Source organism: Prionailurus bengalensis, chromosome B4, assembly GCF_016509475.1.
Source record: "Prionailurus bengalensis isolate Pbe53 chromosome B4, Fcat_Pben_1.1_paternal_pri, whole genome shotgun sequence".
NCBI lineage: Eukaryota > Metazoa > Chordata > Mammalia > Carnivora > Felidae > Prionailurus > Prionailurus bengalensis.
The window spans coordinates 91,904,603-91,925,677 of NC_057358.1; the positions used below are offsets into that span (position 1 = coordinate 91,904,603).

Below are 21,075 nucleotides of genomic sequence, written 5' to 3' on the forward strand. Positions count from 1 at the left end.
ACAGGCGGCAATGTGCCTGGATTTAAAACAAAACAACAAAACAAAACACTATAATTTCCAAACTCCCTTGATTTTAAGAGAATCTAAATTTTGAGCAGAAGTGATTGACAGGCTTCTGGGGCAATGCTACAACGGAGCTGACTCAGCTGACAGCCTTTGCCCTTCCTCCTATCTGGAATATAGTCATGATGGCCAGACTGCCAGCAGTTATCTTGTGAATAGGAGGTAATGTTGAGGATGGAGAGCCTAGCCTAGGAAGAGTGGAGCAGAAACACAGAAACAGGTGAGCCACTGATGACTGTGTAGATATCATACAAGCCCTTGACGACCTACCTTAAGATTTATTCTGCATGAAAGAAAAATGAATCTCTGTCTTAAATGCCTAGCATCTCAGGTTTCTGTTACTAGCAGCTGAAACTAATCCTAAACAATACAAGTAATTATTAGGTTGTTTGACTCCCTTTTTAAAAATCTGTATTGCGACACTGCACATGATTTGACACATTGAGAGCACCGCTAATTCATGGGCCACAGCATCAGCTGTTTTCTTGGGAATGCCTGCCACTCCAGCTCAGTGTCCACCATCACCTCACTTGCCTACTCAATGAGAGTTCTTCCAAGTCTCCCCAGATCTCCACAAACCCCTATCCACTTCCGAACCCTACTCCACACTCAGCACATCTCATAATCCACTTCAGGAAAAAGAGTAAAAATTATCAGGTAAGGGCCATCACTGCTTCTTCCACCAAAGCCTCAAATCTCCATTTGTGAGGCCATACAGGTTAAAAGCCCAGACTCTGGATTCAGAGAGACCTAGTTGGAACCTCATCCACTTGTTGAGAAATCTTGGGCAGATCCCTGACCCTAAGTTTTGATTCCTCATCCAGAAAATGTAAATAATTTTTGTATATGAACCTCACAAGCTTTTGAAAGGTTAATCAAATGAGATACATCTTTAGCCTACTTTACTGCAATGCCTGGGACATAGAAGACACTGAAAAACAATGCTAGTTCATATCATAATTAAGTCTATACCATATCTGTCACAATCACCATGGTGCAAAGAGTCTGACACACAAGACACATAATATATATTTGCTGAATGCACTATACGTTAAGCAAATTCCATTTCAAGTTAGTGAAAATCCCTGAAAAAAAAAATCGAGCCCATGTTGAAGGTAGAGAGATATAGATGTGTCTGCATAACGTATCCAGAGTTGCATCATCAGCAGACAGAATCGCATTCTCTGAATTCCTTTTCTCTTCGCTAGGCAACAAAAAGAACCAACTTGGTATGGAAATGAATTTGGCTGATTTGAACAGTGATTGGACTGACTCATTGGGAGAACTTTGAGAGGTATCACAAAACAGATGCTTAGCTCATTGAGAGTAGCCAGGTAAAAATGAATACAGCAAGATAAGAATTTTTTCATTCAAAATATAAATAAATTATAGTATTCGTGATATTTGATTTATTTTAAATTTATTTTTGAGAGACAGAGACAGAGTGCGAGTGGGGGAGGGACAGAGAGAGAGGGAAACACAGAATCCCAAGCAGGCTCCAGGCTCTGAGCTGTCAGCACAGAGCCTGATGCAGGGCTTGAACCCACTAACTGTGAGATCAAGACCTGAGCTGAAGTTGGACACTTAACTGACTGGGCCACCAGGTGCCCCGGTGACATTTCATTTTAAAAGAAATGATGAGATTCTTGATTTTCTAACAGATTTTGGGCAGTTTGGGGGCAGATGAGATTTCCAGGAAGAGGATATAAGTAAATAAATTCAAGAAACAATGGCCAAAGAATTTTTAAGTAGCCAAGTCAGAGATATTTTTTTTTAAAAAATGGCAAAGAAAAGATCCATACATACACACTGATGCCCAGAAGTGGACGAGAGTGCAAGTATCGATGGAACGGGGTTAGGGCAGATGGCCAAGCGGCACGTAAACTACCCAAACCATCCATCAGTTAGGTCAGCAGTGATACACAGGAACGGAAAAAGTCTGTTGAAAAAGGCAAAAGGAAGTAAAAATACGTTCTTAAGTATGAGAAGTACAGTACAATACCTTCTCACATTATATAGAAGAGTGAATGAGCGTATATTCTGTTTTCATTGGTCTGAAGTCAGATGGAGGGAATACAGGAGGTCAGGGATTTCTAAACCCAGAAAATACCCTAACAACCATATCGTGGTACAGTCAAACCCGTCCAAGAAACTTTCTGAGCAATAAAGAGAAATAGCATTAAGTATGAAGTAGGATAAATTAACAGACTATGTTCATTAGACATGTTAATACAGGAATAATGATAATAGAGGCGACATGACAGACTCTCCTCAACACAGGAAGTAAAACAGCATTCTCAAAGGACTGCTTCCTCTCTCAACATGAGCAAAATCATTACCTCGCACTGTTCTTCGGGAGTCACTGTGGAGTTTTGGTTTAAATTTCTCAGTGTTTTATGGTCAGTGTTACCAGTTCCTCTGATAAAAACTGAAGTCTTTTACATGTAATAATGTTCTCCACCACCTTAGGAGACTGTTACTTTCATTTTTTTCTCCTATTCCAAATGGCGTATTAGTAAAATAAAGGTCTATTCAGGATTTGCAAGACCACCCCCTGCCCCTCCAGCTCAAAGCCAGTTCCTGCCTAAAATCACACTTTTAAAATCAGCCTGCTGCTCTCAATTATCCTTTCTTTCCTCACATAGTCCAAGTACTGCAGTTCAGTTGAGAAACCAGAGTTCGATTTCTACCTCTATCACTTAACCAGCACTGAAATAGCAGGCCATCACCCTGCTTGTCTGGTCTCAAGGTTGCCATCTACAAGATGGGACAGCTGGATTAGATGGCCTTTCAACTCCTTTCCAAATATGGCATCAAACTATTATATATAGTTTTAGACATCAATTTGCGTACTTGGTTGGTAGGGCTTGAGGTTATTTACTTTCAGACACTGAGAAGGCAATTTTGTAAGGTGCAAAATATATGCCCCTGTGCTCCACATAACCAGACTTTGTTCGACATGGAATGGAGAGTCAAAGCACATTTCACTAGGTTACATTTTTCCACTAGAAATACAGCACCCCATTAAAATAACAAAGCTAATAGTACCAGAAATCGCACCACTAGAAGCAAAGAAAAAAACAAATGCATGAAGGCACAGTTGGATACGAACTATTTAATCTAATCATGATATTCTCCCCAAATCTAATTAGAAGCTCACCAATCATTCATTCATTATTTATTTACTGAATATGTACTATGTGTTAGGTGCTGTGCCAAATATTCCTATTAAGTAAAAAGCTTCCTTCTGCAGAGACATTACCCAACTTGTTATATTACATCAAGGTCTCAGAGCTTTGCTGGCATCAGAAGCCCTTCTCCATACCCTAACATCCTCCAAGCGAGAGAATTAATTTACCTCCTCAGACTTCTTACCTTACAGAACCTTCCAACCATTCAAGCACGTGACTGAGCTTCTGTTGTCCATGCTCTATTTTTCCACTCTCTTTTCAGAAATCATTAATGGCTTTGGCTCCAAGAAACATTATTTCAATAAATAACAGTGGCATCCTCAATGTGTGTCAAGCAGTGGGCTAGGTGTTGGAGGTATGCACGCAAGAACGCAGTGGGAAATTTCCCACTCCCAGAGAGCTTATCATTGAGTAGATACTGATTAAAGGTGAGTAAGATCAATAAGACATGTCCCTGTGCTCTTGACCATTCCTGTCACTATTATTACTTGTCTACGTGACCGCCTTGTGGGTTTCAGTTCTTGAAACACATTATGAACCCAGTAAATATTTTCTAAATGAAACATTTCAGTCCGTCTCTTTTTCTGTCCACAAGAAAGAAACTGATGCTCCTTAGGACTTGGCTGCCACAGTAAAGAACAAATAGAATTTATTACTAAGAGGTCTTTAGTCATTTCTACAGACGCCGACCTTATAGGAGTGGTTGCCACCCACTGTCAATCCTCCTCCTTCCTCTTACCTAATGGAGCCATGATTTAGGTCAGGGTTTTCCTCCTCTCAGGACAGCCATTGTTATCAAGGGAAACAGATCCTATCCCCAGATCCAAGGCTGAGGCCAGAGAGCCTACAATTCCCACGATCATCTCATTAGCCTTGGTATTAAGGGCTCAGGGGTGAGCACATGACCTAAGTTAGCCAATCAGACTGCAAGAAAGAATTTTTAGTCTATGGCTGGAGAACAAGTCCTTTCTTTCACTACAATTAGGGACAACTGTTGCTAGTATTAGCAATTATCTTGTGACCACGGTGGAAGCCAGCTTGAGAAAAAGGGTGACACACGAAAGAGAGCAGAGCTGAGATCCTAGAAAAATGGAGTGGAGACTGGCCAACTTCTGGCTTCCAGTTATGTGTGATAATATCTCTGCTTATTGTTTATGCCAGTTTAAGTGAGGTTTTCTGTTACTTATAATTAAAAATACACTGATACGATCCTCTAGAAGCTACTGGTTGAACCCCAAATCAGGAGAGAAGAAAATATGCTTTTGAATACATGATATATTTTTAAATGTAAATTCTGATCATAAGGACAACATATTTCTTCCAAGACCCAGCTGGGCAGTGAGGCATCTGTGAATATAGTTGTGAAATGAAAAGAATATTTACAGTTAATAGTTTATAAGGTGCCTTTCCCTCCCCTCAAACTTGATGTTTAATACCCTCCAGAACTCTTAGAAATACTTTGGTTTTAAAGTTCTTTCTCTGAATTGAAAGGAGCTCCCTTAAAAGGAATATAAAGCCATCTATGTTGGATTATTCATTCAGTTAGAGAGGAAAAGAGGTTAACAATGAATAACCCAAGAATGAAGAACTTTTAAAAAGAATAGTGGATCACAGAATTGCAGCTGAAAAACTTCAGTGTCTAGACTAATGCTTTTCAAACTTTTCCACTGAAATCCATTATGGAAGCATTTTCATGAGTATAGAAATAGTCAAAAGTGGCCTGTCGAAAGCATGAAATATCTTTGACATTTGACTTTTTAATCTTAAAAAATGTAAGGGAATTTTATGTTCTAGTGCAGAATATTATTTATATATAATTTTCCCCAAGCCCTTAGTGAAATTAATAGCCCAGAAAATTGTCCAGTGTCTGTGTTGTGGCTTTGGGTTGACCTCACTGATACACCATGGTGTATCTCCAGGGGTAGATGGTAAATTTACCCAAGTGCAAGCATACGACTACTGACCATTACCCTCATGTCACAGATCAGAGAACTGAGGCCAAGAGAGGTTAAATAACTTGCCCAAAATTCTGAAGATAGTTATTGGCAGAGCTCAGAACAGAATCAAGCTCATTCTTTTTTTTTTTTTAATTTTTTTAATGTTTATTTATTTTTGAGAGAGACAGAGACAGAGCATGAGCAGGGTAGGGGCAGAGAGAGACGGAGACACAGACTCCAGGCTCTGAGCTGTCAGGACAGAGCCTGACGCAGGGCTCGAACTCATGAGCTGTGAGATCATGACCTGAGCCAAAGTGGGATGCTTAACAGACTGAGCCACCCAGGCGCCCCCAGAATCAAGCTCATTTTAACTCTCAATACCAGTACTCGTTCCAAATGCTTTTTCCAGTCCTTGTATGAAAATAAGAACAACCCAAATTACAAGTTCAGCTACAGCTTGAATCAAATCCATGAGGCTACAGCTCATTTCCTGAACATGCCTAGCCTCAGTGCCTTTGCATTTGCTATGCCTTTCCTCTAGAAGGCTCTTCCAGCTCTCTGGATGGCTTGTTTCATCCCCGTATTCCTATCTCAGCTCAAATGTTACCACTTTAGAGAAGAGGCTTTCCATAGCCACCCTACCAAACTGGTTCTCCCACCCCCAGTTAAGCTCTACCTTATCAATCTGATTTGGTTCCTTCATAGGCTCCATCACAATATGAAATTATCATACGTATATGTTTGTTCCCTTGTCCATTATCTGGTTTCCTCCCTCTTGATTATGAACGCCACAGAAGAACAGACCTTTTCTGTCTTCTCTTTCTTGCTCATTGCTCACACCACAATTGGGCATTCACACAGAGAAGATGCTTGAAAGATACTGTTTAATAATAAATGAATATCCGGTACTCTCCTCTCTACCTTTACCCAAGCTGCCACTCCCCTAGAATGCCTTTCCTCCTTCACATTTGCCTGCTCAAGTATTACCCATTCTAAGGACAACTCAAATCTTACATCTTTCAGGAAGCCTCCCCTCAGTCTATTTACCTGACTTGCTTGGGAGGACATTGAGGACCAGAAACCTGCCTTATTCACATCTGTATTCCTAGATCCTAACAAAGCTGGATCTCTGAACTCGGTCCTTCCTTTCAGTTACCTGTTCATTTGCCTTTCTTATCTCAGTGCATTTTTTCTCTGTGTTCTAGAAGACCATTCATTCATTGTAAGGTTATCCTACTCGTGATTGACTATATTTTCCCTTATGTCAATTCTGTTCCTTAAACACTCCAATACAAATTTTAATTGTCATGTCATTTGTTTTTTCTCCATTGTCATCTTTTGCTCATGTCATTCAGGTTCTCTTTTTTTACCTCAAAGCATTATTTCCGCTGGGCTTTATGCTCTTTCATTGAGATTCTACCTCTTTGCGGTCAATGTAGAAGGCCTAAGTTATTCAAAATAGTATAATGTTTCCTGTAATAAATCATATTCAGAAGTATTCTCCTCCTCTGATCCTTCAGCTTGATATTTCTTTCCTTTAACCTGCACTGTTATTTTGTGGGCTATACACGTAGGAGTTCCTCTGTTTTCAGCCTAGAAGGAGGGGAGTTCTATCCAGACTCCTGTATTGGCCAAATAGGTAATTCAGAGAGTCCGCCAGGGAGCAGGTCTAATCCCAGATGTAAAGCAAAGAAAAGACTGGTGCACCAGCTCTATCCTGGCTCTAGGAATCTAGGCTAATTCAGAACAGCTCCAGTGGACCCGGGTGGACTCTCCTCCCAGTTATGTCAAATGATGGAGTTCAGAAGTGTAGGAAAAACCACAACCACCAGCATGCACAGGGTAAAAGATTTCCTAAAATACAATGCATTCTTTCCCCAGCTCCCTCTAGACTATGTTCTGCCCTGTTGTCTCCTGAATTCATTGCCTTCAAATCGACATTGAAAGTGGAGGGAACAGAATTAAAGTCTCTTAACAGTAAATAAAACAAAAGGAAAAAGCAAGGGGCCAAAAACCATTAAATATTGCTAAATAAGGACTGGAAGAAGAGAGAGAACGAAGAAACACTCCAAGTACTAAACAATAACCATGCATAACGATACAGTTAGGGATAACAACAACCACAGAGATGACTTGAGGAGGAGGGAGCGCTGAAATACTGCAAAGCGGTGACCACCAATGTCAATGATTTCATCTAGAAAAATGAATGAATACTGCATGATTAGGAGGCTGCTGATGTCCTTGAAATTTTCAGAAGGATAACAAAGAATATCACTGTGGCAGGTGATTAAGCAATGAGTAAAATGATTTAGAAAGGGAAACCAGGGCATGCTTGTGGAGGATGACTGACAGTGAAATACAGAAAAATAGGTAGTAGTCATCGATATTAATATTTTAGGAAAGATGTTAAAATCTGCAAGCACTATTTAAATTTCTAAGTAAAAGCAATTATCACAATTTCCTTTTTTGAATTTAGGAAGACTACCTAGGGTTTAGGAAATAGTGAGCATAACCATTATGTACACCCTTTTTAAAAGCGGCACAAGAGGGATGAGGGCAGAATTCAATCCCAGAAATTAGAAATCTGAGAATTTTTTTTAGATAAAATATCAGTGAAGAAAGACTCTGGGAGTTTTCTAACACTGGACCCCAAAATTTCTTCCTTAATTCTGCTAAATTATCATGGAGATTTTGGACGTCTCTTTTTAATATTTTGTTGTTACATGATCCCAATATCAACTATAGGTTATATGCCAAATTCTGAAGCCTTCTTACAACTAAATCAAACAGTGAATTTGTAAAGTGTGATGTCTCAACATTATCACACCCACTGAATATGAAGATTACTAGAGGATATATGTGTTTTCATAGGTAAGAAAAAGTCATTTATTATTTCTTTTCATATCTTACATTCTGAAAGCATAAAAGAGCCATTCTTTTTCAACCACAACCCAGCAAGACTAAGTGAAAACATAAAGGCTCTTAGCCACAAGCAAATTTGGTAAGGGCAGTGGAACCCAAGAACTAAGAGAATCGTGTGTCTCACTTATAATCTACACCCCCGGAGAGAGCCTCATGAAGATTCCATCCATCCAGGAGCAACAAAAGCACAAACTAGCAGACATTCACCCCATTAGTCTAACCATCTATTGGTACTTAATTGTTTTTACTTCATTGGTCATTTGAGAAAGGTACCGCGTTGGAAACTGTACCATTCTAAGAACGAATTCCCACCCTGGAAAGGAAACATCAGAATCATCCAGCAACTGCTTAAATATTTTCACTTTTAAAAAGGGATTTACTCAAACAAGTATTTATTGAGGACTCCTATACACCAGGCTCTGAGACTCAAGCAAATAGGTCACTTAATTGGACACTGAATTGAATCTCTTAAGTCAAGTGAGCAGAAGAATAAAGATTATATATACTAAAGAAACAATATCCAAGACATTAGCTCAAGTGGCTAAAATCAGAGGGAGGGAAAGACTCACAGATTATCCATGTGGTTTCGTGGCAGTGAGCCTAGCAAGGGATGATATTATTCCTACAGGCAGCAGCTTTCATTTTTATGAATAATCTTTCCTATGTGTGACATCTTTTAACCTTTAGTCTAACTTTCCTTCTGGATACTAGACTTTCTGGCTGGGCATAAGTTTCGAAAGCAAATTAACTTTTGATGATCTGACCTAACCTTTTCTTGAATAGTCAATACAGACAGAGGCTGGCTCCACTTCTCCAACATAAAGGCATGATCGGGATGGTAGCTCTTCCCAGAGGAGCTGCACAAGGGTTCAGGATCATCAACATAGTTAATTCTCCAGAGAAATCTACCATAAAAGATGAGATCACTGTGTGTAATTAAACTAAAAGTAAATTGTCTTATGTTGTATGGAAATGACTGCTGACATGTTCCCCAAACATAACTCTAGTCTTAGGAGAGCTTAGCTCAGCTTAGCATGCGGTTGATTTTAAAATTTACTGATCGTATTAAACACATAATATCTGTTATTTACTTCTTCCTTCATGCAGCCTCAACAGGGTATCCATCTTCATTTCTGCATATTCAGTTCATTCAACAAAAATTAACTGAGGGCCTACTATGTACCAGCCACTGTTATAGGTTCTGAGGACACCATAATGGGTGAAATGAAGAAAATGAAGCCTCTGATCTCATAGACCTCACACTTCACTGGATGGATATAGCAATGTACCACCTTCATATACAGGTGTAGTACAGCAATGTTTATTCGTCAAAGTGAAATCTGCTTCCCTTCTTAAATCTGGAAATATCTGAACAGTGTCAGGAGCTAAGTGTGCCACTAAGCCACTTTTATTCCGCACAGTACTAAACTCTAGCCCAGACCTAAATCTTAGCAGATTCCCATAATGCTCCTTGGGCTTTTTTTCTGCCCACGGCAGGTTGCTCCCTTGCCTACACTGTCTTCGTTTTTCCATTCTTCACCCCGCCTCCCTTCCCCCCAGCAGTGTTACTCATTGTCCCAAAGTGAACCGCCATGTGCTTGTTCAGTCTGCTTTCTCACTTAAGACCACCTTGCTCTGAATGGTGCTTTCTTGTCCTCGAGCTCATCTTCTACGAGATCTCCAGGATCTACTTAATGTGGCACACAGCGTGATCCCTTCCTATGTTTCCAGGTCGTTTCTCCCAACTCACTTCAGACTTCACAGAATTGCTTTTGTTTCTCAACCGCAGGTCCCTCTCACCTCCAGGACTTCGCTGCTGCTTTGCACACCGCCTAGCAGCACCACACTCTTTGCCAGGCGGAGCACTTCTTCACCCTTTCATACTTAGTCCAGGCACTGCCTCCTCTAAGAAACTGTCTCTGGGGCGCCTGGGTGGCGCAGTCGGTTGAGCGACTTCAGCCAGGTCACGATCTCACAGCCCGTGAGTTCGAGCCCCGCGTCAGGCTCTGGGCTGATGGCTCAGAGCCTGGAGCCTGTTTCCGATTCTGTGTCTCCCTCTCTCTCTGCCCCTCCCCCGTTCATGCTCTGTCTCTCTCTGTCCCAAAAATAAATAAACGTTGGAAAAAAAATTTTAATAAAAAACATACTTGGATATAATAAAAAACAGCAAGGGACAAAAACTTGTGAAATTACCAAGTTCCCCCTAAACCAAAGAATATTTCTTCACTTGCTCTGTTCTCCTTCTTCTTTTTATAATTCGTAATAAAGTTTTATTGTCAGTGCAGAAGAAGAGCAGAGAAAACATCTTTAGTAGCTTTCAGCGAGTAAAATCTATAATATTTTTCTTCTTTCTTCAACATAAGCTATTTATGTAGCTTTTTGCTCTAACTAGATATTAAACACAAGTGAATGCATGTTGAAACTTGAAAAATCCTACAGGGATCATGGAAGTTGATAGAGGAAACACAGTAAGCAACTGAACAAATATTTGTTATGAGATTTACCCTCTGCCCAGGAGACACCAGAAAGAACTTCATTAGCAAAGATCTTCCTTCACCTATGAGGTAATGAAAGGGGAATTGCCAAAGCCCTCAAGCCAAGGAGTGGGTGACATCAACTTTATCCTGAGCAATTTAAATCCATCTACAATGTCCTGTCCTCCGGAAGAGGCCTCAAAGAAAGAGATGAGCTAAATACGTTTTCATTTACCATTACTTTATGCCCCTCTAACAAAGAGATGAACTTCAGCTTTGATTGTGAATATCCCCTCTATAGTCAGGAGGTTTTTCACCTCAGTTGGCTGCTTTTTTCTTATCTCTGGGTCAGGTATATTGTTAAGATTCATAGGCCAAATTGTTTTCGAATTTCTGTCTGTTGTATAATAAAGAATGTGTCTGGTCTTTGTCCCAGGTTCCTGGGACTGAGTTTCTAAATTCAGAATTGAGAGACAGGAATGTCTTTGTTATTCACAGTAGGCCCTCAGACCACCTCAGAGTTTATGCTAATTAACTGGCTCCAGTGGGCCCCTAGACTATTTGCAGGAGGAGGGCTGGTGTGCTAGAAAGACCAACCAGGTGATGGGAGGGTTGGGACTTTGAGCCAAGGTTCTGACAAGCTTCCGGGTAGGTGACCACATTGATGTGTCCGGAGGGCAACGTGTCTCGATTCCAATGGGAGAGCACATGAAAGTTCTGTGTCCAGGACCCTTCCAGACCTTGCCCTTTTCATTTTTCCTTTTCATTTGGCTAGTTCTGATTTGTATCCTTTATAATAAAAATGTAACTGTAAGCATAATGCTTTCCTGTATTCTGTGAGTTGTTCTAATGAATTATCAAACCTGAGGCAGTTGGGGATACTCTCAAGTTATAGCCAGCTAGTCAGAAGTGCCAGTGGCCTGGGGACCCCCAAATTTGCAGCTGACACCTGAAGTGAGGGCAGTCTTGTTGGGAATTCTGCCCTTGAGCTATGGAATCTCCTTGGGGTGGTTAGCATCAGAACTGTATTGCAGTAATACACGATTCTACTATGGTAACCACACAATCACCATGTTCATTCATCACTAATAAAAAATGTCAGAGGACCTGGGTCCAGAGTCAAACCTGCCATTTAACAGCCCTGTGATCTTGAGCAAGCCACGTAACTGTTCTGAGTGTCAATTTTCCCATCAGTAAATGAGGGGGGCTGGACTCCATGGCTTTTGCCATTTCCCATCTTTCTACTGCTCCCATTAGGCCTTAATCTGGAAAAGCCAATGATCACTTTTGCCTCTGAATAATTTTCATCTATAGGCTTCTTTTATTAGCAATGTTACAGATGGGTTTAAGGCCTTTGCACCTGCTCTTCCCTCCACCTGGGACATTCCACTCCCAGGTATCTGCATGCCTTACTGCTAGCTAACTTTCTCCAAGGCTTTCCTGCACAAATGCCATTTTTCTGTTAATCCTCACTGGCGATGTTGGCTGTAATTTCAAAACCCATCACTGATACTCGGCCACTCCCTTTTCTGCTTTATTTAGCTCCATGGCATTTATTATTAAACTAACTTACTATATATGACAATGGTTCCTTTTTTTCCTCAGATCAACACAGCTTTAAAATATCACAAATAAGTCTAAAAATCATCCAACGTCTTGCTGTTTCTGTAGCTGGATAACTTAGATCTTATTCATCCAGCCTGCTGAACAGTTCCTTTTTCAGAAACATAAATACCATCCCAAATTTTTCTGATATCCTTGTTTTTAACTGTTGTGGCTTGCTGAGTCAAGGCAGCTGAGTTTGATACAAGTTCCATGTTATTTCCTCCAAAAATTAACCTACCTTTCTGGTTTTGAGATACTGAACAAGCAACAGATGTATTTTTCACCCACGCAATTTCGGACATCAACAAAAGAACCATCCTCCTGAATTACGAGGTTGATGGGGAAGTGAGCATAGTAGGCCTCATCTCATAACAGACACCCAGTGTAACGCCCTTGACCATGCTCTGTACCTGACTACAGCAGTGCAAACAGTTCTTGTTCTAGTTCTTGTTTTCCCACCATTTGTCACCTCGGAGTCTCTTCTTTTTCTTTCCAAGGAGACAAGAGTTCTACACTGATGTGACTGAAGTCCCTTTGCAGGGTTCCTCTGGGGCCCTTCACAGTAACAGTGTGACCCTGCAGAGTGATACTGACATTTTCTGGAATTTCTGATTCTGATTTCTGAGAATGGTCTTCATTTTCACCAGAGATGCAGCAAAATGAGGTAATGACTTCTTTCTCATCTATTTCTTCAGTAGATGGAAGCTCCATGAGGGCAAGGACGTTTATTGTTTGTCCACTGCTTTCCCTTCAACATCCAGAGAAGTGCATGACAAATAAATAGCTCACAAATGAATATCGTTATATATTTCACAGATGACTCAATGATTAGCTTTTCTGAGATGAGGTAGGCACAGCAGCTTAATTAAGTAATCTATATGCTCATACCTGGAATAATTGTAAAAAGTATCCCCCCCCCCGCCCCAATTCAGAATGACCAGGAGCAAGGGAATGGTGATAGGTAATAACAGAACGCTAGGAACCCTAGTCAGAGACAGGAGTTTTGGAGGGTAAGAGATTTGAGGGTGATGATAAGGATCAAAGAACAGAGATGACGATGATGAGTGATGTGGAAATGACATAAGACATTGAGAGAGAGAGGGTAAGATCACAGACTTAGAATCTTTAAAGATGACAACACAGAAAGGAACGGGGGAAACTGGATAGCAGTTGATGCTGCTATAATTCTGAAAAGATTATGGAAAACAGGTGGTGTAAGAGAAAGGTTCTGAAATACTGAGAAATTTCAAGGGAACAATAGTTTAAACTGCCCAGTACAGTAGCCACTAGACAGAGAGGCTATTAAGCACCTGAAATGTGGCTAGTCCAAATTGAGATATATCATAAAAGTGTAAAATGAACGCTTTCCAAAATTTTGAAACAAAATGCTTTTTAAAATTAAAAAATTTGAAAGCTTTATTGTGAATAAGAAAGGTAACACATATCACTAAAAATGTTTACGTTAGCTACATGCTAAAATGATACCTTTTGGACATATTGGACTAAATAAAATATATAATTAAAATTAATTTCACTTATTTCTTTTTACCTTTTTTTTTTAAGTTTATTTATTTTGAGAGACAGAGAGAGAGAACACTAAGTATGCTCTGCACTGTCAGCACAGAGCCCGAGTCGGGACTGGAACCTACAAACCGTGAGATCATGACCTGAGCTTGATGTTTAACTGGCTAAGCCATCCAGCCACCCCTCTTTTAACCTTTTTAGTGTGGCTAGGAGAACATTTAAAATGACATATGAAGGCTAGCATTATATGTCTATTGACAGCAACAGTTATAAGTGTCCAAGGGGTATATGAAGAATTCTGCAGGTATATCAGCCTCATGAATCTGGAGAAATGAGGGAAGGCATGACCCCCCCCCCCCAACATTAGAGAAGTTTGCTAAAGAAGCGGTATCTTCAAGGGAAAAAACAGTTATGACCTCAGGGAGGAAATAACATGATTATTTGAAAAAAAGGACATGTTACAAATGTTAGCTAACACTATGGCAATAATTATGTTGCAATACATAAATGCATCAAATCAACATGCAGTACACCTTACACAGTGTTATATGTCCATTGTAGCTCAACTTAAAAAAGATGAAAAAAGGTACAGTTTAGGGGTCAGAGGCAGATTGGCATATCAAATCACAGGAGAGGTAAAGACTTTGAAGTTCATCTACTCCATGCTGGTTCCAAAGTCAAGAGCACTTCCTCGAGTTCCCTTTGGGAGATGGGTGGATGAATAAGTCATCCAATTATAACGCAGTCAATCAACAAACATTTATTAAAGAATTAATACACCTGGACTCCAGAGATTTAAAAAATGAATAAGTTCCTGGCTTCAAATTGTTCTCAGGCTAGTAGGAGAGACAGGTATATAAAAATCGATACATTCCAATACATACCCTGGCAAATGCAGTAACTGAGTATAAACTAGGCCTTGAGCTCAGAGCCAAGAATGAGATGTACACAGTTTAAGTCCCGTGTGTTATTTCAACTAGGGCAAAGATTGTAGAAATAGTCCATTCAGCACAATTTTAACTCTAGCAACAAAAGGGTCATGTCTTCTTTACTTAAAAACATTAAAGCTTTTTTGTCTGGGGGAAAGATAAAATTTTTGCAGATACAAAGGAAATTAACTGATAGTCTACAAATGTACTCCACTCTCATTTAAAGTATAACTGTACTTTATTCAAAAACTGTAAAAATACCAGCTTATATTCTGCAATATTATTTTTAGATATCTTTATAGAAAACAGGATGTGCATATAACTGCTACCTGCTTTCACTATCTTAAGATGCCAGGTGGTTACAAAAGAGAGTAATATTTCTTTCCTTTTCCTGACTTCCTTCAAAAATTATCATACAGTTTGTTTGGTACAGTTAGCTTCCAAAAGGTATAATAAGAAACAGCAAAATCTCATTAGTAGAAACAAATCAGCCTGTGTCTACTAATAGGTAAAGCCTATACATTTTTGGTTCTCTCAAAGCACCACAGTAAAGGTGAAGACAACACTGGTTAACAACCAGTGTGTGTGTGTGTGTGTGTGTTTGTGTGTGTGTGTGTGTGTGTGTGTGTGTGTGTGTACTGGGGACAGAAGGCGGGGCACACAAGTTGCACATTTATGTCTGGGGCAAGCACTGATCACCTCTAGAGCTCATCCTGGTTAGAAGGAGAGGTACTGGGCATCAGGATCGGAGAAACCGAGATCCAAACTTCAGCTCCATGGCTTCTTGAATTTAGAATCTTAGGAATGTTAATCAACTACCCAGAACTTAAATTCCATCACTAAAATAATGGAGGTAATGTGCTGCACACCCCCAGGACTACGAAAATTAGACAAACATTCTGCCACATGGTAGGTGCTCGGTAAGTGTTAGTTCTCCAATCCTTTCCTTTTCCCTTTTAGCTGTGGCCATTTATCCCCCAAAGAAAGACAAAATTACATCAGTCAGCATAATCATTATCGCTATCCTAAAGGTGCCAGTGCATCAGTGACAGCAGTCAATCATATCTTGTGTATTAAAATGGAAGAACATGGTTTCAGAATAAAAATGTCATTAATTTCTGTTAAAAATTAACTGCTTAAGGATTTTCTAGCAAAATTAATCCAAGCTAATTGAATAGCCCTTGAAAAGCAGGGAAATCATCACAGCCATCACAGACTATTGATTCGGTTTCTACAAAGTTAGAAAGCAAATTATAGAAAGTTGTGATGAGAATCTTCTCCTTATCAACATGAATAAAGACTCATAAACTTCACCCACTAAATTCCAACAATCTAAAATTCAATAGAAGAATAACATCTTAAAATAACCCTAAGAGGATGTGTTTTTATCAGGGAAAATAACTTGCCTTAAATCCTCTGTGGAGAGAAGACATACATTTATTTTTATCTAGTAAAACTTTCCATTTTTGATATCAGAGTCTCCTTTTTTTATTTGAATAAGTACAATTCCCACCAAAAAAAAAAGTTTCTAAGGAAAACAATAATGCATTTGATTAAAATAAAGCACAATGCTGATACAGTCTCTAGTGAATAGAGCACTTAATGTGTAGCAAATGACAAATAAACAGTGAAAGCAAGCACACCTAACAACATGTTACAACAAGACGGTACATGAAGTCATATGGTTTTTTAAAAATCTATTCAGGACAAGTCCAGCCAACTTTGTGGGCGAGGAAGCTCAGAGAGGGTAAGCGACTCACCCAAAGTCACACTTTCTAAGTGAACTAGAAGCCAAATCAGCTGATTCATTTGCCTACCTTTAAAATCTTAGTGTTGGAATACCCCATGAAGGTTATTTGGTCTCTGGTTAATAATTCCAATGTCTCCTTTTATAAGGTCACTGTTGCCATTTCTGAAATGTCTTCTTTATAATAAATCTATATCTTCTCCCTAGTTATTTTTATCCTCTGGTCCTGAGCTATAGCACATATCTAATCCCCCTTCCATAAAAGAGCTCGTCCCCAAAGCTCTTTGGACTTCAAAGCTAAACGTTCCTTCCACCCATATGGTTTCACCATGAGGTGCCGCTATGGGCATCATCCAGGTACCATGTCTGCCAACCGTGGCTCATTTCTATCTTCCCATCTCTTCCCACCTTTTGATTTTCATTTCATACCACCCTGGGGTGTTTAAAACGGAAGCAAAACTAGACTGATAAATTTTAAAAAATTAAATGAAAACCAGTAACATAACCATGACCTTCCTCAATTATTGATTTTCCTGAAATATCTGGCACTCTTCAGTAGAGAATTATTTATAATCTAGATCTGTAAGGGTCAACAGTTATCAAACCTCTTCATCTCTTACGTTCAAAGACAGAATTCACCCAACCACTATATAAAAAGCATTTAATGAACACCAACTACACAACATGCCCTAAGCTAGGCTCTGTGGCAAGCTCTACCAATAGAAGAATCAATAAGACAGTTTCTACACTGAAAAGGGGTAATAATGTTATTATCAAATAACTTTCATTGAGCACTTACTGTGTGTCAAGCACAGTCCAAAATGCTTTACACGAATTAATTCACTTAATCCTCACAAGGACCATAGGTGGGTGTTGTCATGATTGTTATTTCCTGATGAGGAAACCAAGTCCCAGAGAGGTTGAGGAATTTACCCAAGGTCTCCTAGTCAGTAGCACTGCCCCTAGGGCCTCAGGGAAGAATTTCAAAATAAATAGTTTCTTTCTTGTTCCTGCCTTCTTTTTTTATTTTTCCTTTCAGCTTTTCTGTTATTTCCTGGTTGCCCCAATATCTTTGCTAATGCTAAGTGATGTGAGGTCTTCTTCGGTCACAAATTTATATTACGTAGATAACCAAGCATAATACTACTACTTTTCCTACCTTCTTTGACTCAGTTCCTCTCCCAGGTACATAAATGCCCCCCAAGGTCAGAAGAAGGGCACTCCAAATGTGACTTGGCATTTGAACTGAACAGTGAGGTATATTTTAAACATTCGTGGGGGGAGGGGGTTATTTCAGAGCATCTGTTACTAACCATGCCTGACATCCTTCATTTGATGCAGTATCTGCAGTTGGTAAGAAAGGCAGATCAGAAAAAGCAGTGTGTGTTGTGATGCTGAAGTCTTCTTTTACAGATGGTGCTTCGGGAGCATGTGGGTTGGTAAAGAAGGGCACAAATGTGAAACTTCAAAGATTCCTTTGCCGATAATTTTGTCTTCTAATCTTATGCAGAATCTCTCCATCTTCCTTGTTGGCACATCTAAAATGAACTAATCCTGGATTTCCTGGGTCAATGCCCCATCTGAAGATCAACTAAGGGTTAAGCTGGAGAGGGGAAGGGCAGAGTAGAGGGTACCCAGCAAATACAAAGGCCCCAAGATGGACAGGTCCTGGGGATTCCAGGAACGAGTGCCAGGCTCGAAAGGAAAGGGAGGAAACCTGATCAAGGAAGAACTTTCTGATGAGCAGATCTTTGAGCGACATGAAGAATCACTATATATATATAGGTATATATACATGTATATACATATATATATATATATATATATATATATATATATATATACATATACACACACACACACAACTGATATCCATAAATTGATTTCTTCTATTAAGTGTTATAGGCATTAAAGACATCTTTACTAAAAAGGTAGCTTTACAAATATTTGGAGTTTAATGTTATCTATATTCCTTTTTCTGTGAAATTCCTTCAGTTCGTGACAAATGCAAAAGCAAAGCAGTATGCATGTCTCTCATTAAAGGTTTTAAAAGAGAAGCAGCATTACAGTAAGTACATTTACAGATCATTCTGCTCATGAATTTTCATTTGATAGATATCATAATCATCTTTTTAAATGTTGGATCCTGGAACATTCACAAGGTGTTCTTGTTTGTGTGTTTTGTTTTTTATAATTAAAAAGGATCTTCATTGGTCCCTAAAAATGCCACGTAACTACAAATCTACTGAAACGGTGGGAGAATCTACTTCAATATACACATTCTTAGTCTTTAAGCTTCCTTTGTATCCATCTGAAGCAGGCAACTGGGTCCTATCTGGTGTCCTGAAAGGTTAAGTATTTATTAAGGTTCACTTTGACCCAGGTAAACTGAAAGAAAAAATTAATACTGTTGAAATCTATCTTCTTCAATTCTTTCCTCTGATACCCTGAGATGACTAATAATTCCAACCCCCAGGCTTTCAGGGGTTGATGTGATGTTACCGTGGGTTCTCCTACCTGGAGCTTCGGTGGCAGAGGTGATCTGGTGATTTTCTCCACGTCATGGACAGAAAGGACGTAGAGAGGCTGCCATGCTGTGGAAGAACACTCCCTCCTTAACCCAAGCAACTCATTTGCCCCTCAGGCTTTGGATCTGTTAGATAAACAGGTTAGATTTTACAATCTCGAAGGCCCTCCAATGCTATGATTCTATGAATTGCGAAAGACTCAGTTTTCTCCTTTATAGAGTTTTAGGATGACAGAGCGCCTGACCCTGAGGCTACTATAAAAAGTCTATCTTTCCTGTGTTAAATGCTGTCTTTTTAAGTAAATGTGACATACAGCTGGAAATTCACATTGATGAAGTGGAGTACTGATTCACTTTACTGAGAGCACCAAACACTTTGGACGGGGCACTTTGCTGAACAGAGGCCAGTGTATCTACTCTGCAAACTGAAGAAAAAGAAGGGGCAAAACTCTGAAAGGAAGTACACAGTTAGAGGACCCCAAGATGTGTAAGAAAATCTGGAGAATTGAAGAGCTGGTGGGGGGAGGGGCACAATGACAGGAGAGTGGCTCAGAGGGTCAGAAAGGGAAGGGTAAGTGTTTTCTCCTGGACTGCAGGGCCCAGATGTCACTCAGAGAGCCGCCACTGAGACATTCTGTACTCTTTTCTTGTCAACAGTTTCAAAGTCAAATTAATGCAGGAGGTTTCTAATATAGAGTTGTCAATTCTCTTTCACGGATAAGAAGATTCACTACGGCAACATTCATCTAACTGTTAAAATAGAAATGGAGTCCAAATGCCATCCTCAACCATGATACCCTCTAGAATCCAAAAATGTTTGGCTCAAACATCCATCAGATTAATTCATCAGATTAACAGATTAATTAACCAAGTGATAATCCATCAGATTATTTCCGATTATTCTATGAAATAATCTCTCCAGCAAGCTTTGGAGGCTTATGTGCTCTGGCCGTGATTTTCCACTTCAGCTGAATTCTCATCCATTGCTTGACACCTTGCACCATTGCTTTTCATCCACCTCTACAGAGGCCCAGATGTGGAACTCCCCGGGATGCCACCCTTCTTCCTGCCATGGAATCATTTAGAATTCTTGTATGTAGCAGAACACTTAGAGAAAGATGCTGGGTCAGGGGGAGGTGTTATGCATAGCACTGCCCAGTCAACAACTAAACCTTTTCCTAAAAGACCTTTCTACTTCCTCTCCCCCAAGGCGATCTATCTAGTTTCCTCACTTTTGCTTGCTCTTCTCTCCCCCCTATTTCCCACAATGCCCACGAAAAGTCTACATAGGCTTCCTCTCTATTATTTACAGTAATTCAATCCTCTCCACTTCTATCTATAAATTAATTCCAGGCCCACCTTTGAATAATCCAAACCCAGGAGTAAGCCTGAGATCACAGTCTTTCCATAAAGATGATTGGCAATTCATAGTAGTTATGGTTTTAAATAATAACATTTTCTTAATGAATATATTCAAACATATGCTTTAGATGATGGACATCAATTCTAAACAAGAGTTAGCCTAAAGTGTATTATCATGGCTTGTGAAATCGACATCAAGAGTGTATTATTCTTTAATACAGTTATTCTCAAACATTAGCATGCTTCAGAATCAACTGGAGGGCTTGGTAAAACACAAATTGTTGGGTCCCCATCTCCATGGTCTCAGGTTTCAGGAAGTTTGGAAATCTGCATTTCAGACGTGGTCCGGGTGTGACTAATACTCTGTCCCTCTCAGAACCGCTGCTTTAACAGAAGTTTTCATCTTCTCTGCCTGAGGAGGGCAGGAAGCATAATAGAGTGTTTTTGCTAACATCATGGCTGGAGCTCACTGCTGAAGGTGTAGGTAGCGAATACGTTCACCTGTCCCCTTTCAGCCCACGCGTGGTGATGAATCATCCTGTTCCCACGGGATGCTATTTTCTGTAAGATCTACTGCACAAAGGCTGGTGTGGTCTGCATATTAATCATCCCTCCCAGGCCCCTGTCATCACAGCAGCCAGAAGGATATGCTCAGGACTTACATTATAAACGTGGAAAAGGGAAAAGATGATGCGTATTTTCCATCACCATACTTTCCCCTAAATCACCGTGATTGTTGCTGATGACTCTTGTGTGCTGGCGGGGGAGAATGTGTAAAGAGTGAGAATTTGAAG

At 39.8% G+C, this 21,075-nt stretch overlaps 1 protein-coding gene across 8 annotated transcripts in view; it reads right to left on the minus strand.

Annotated features, from left to right (window-relative positions):
• The window catches only part of GRIP1 (glutamate receptor interacting protein 1), a 687,726-nt gene that overhangs the window by 539,406 nt on the left and 127,245 nt on the right, over positions 1 to 21,075 (minus strand). The gene's annotated exons all lie outside the window — the stretch shown is intronic.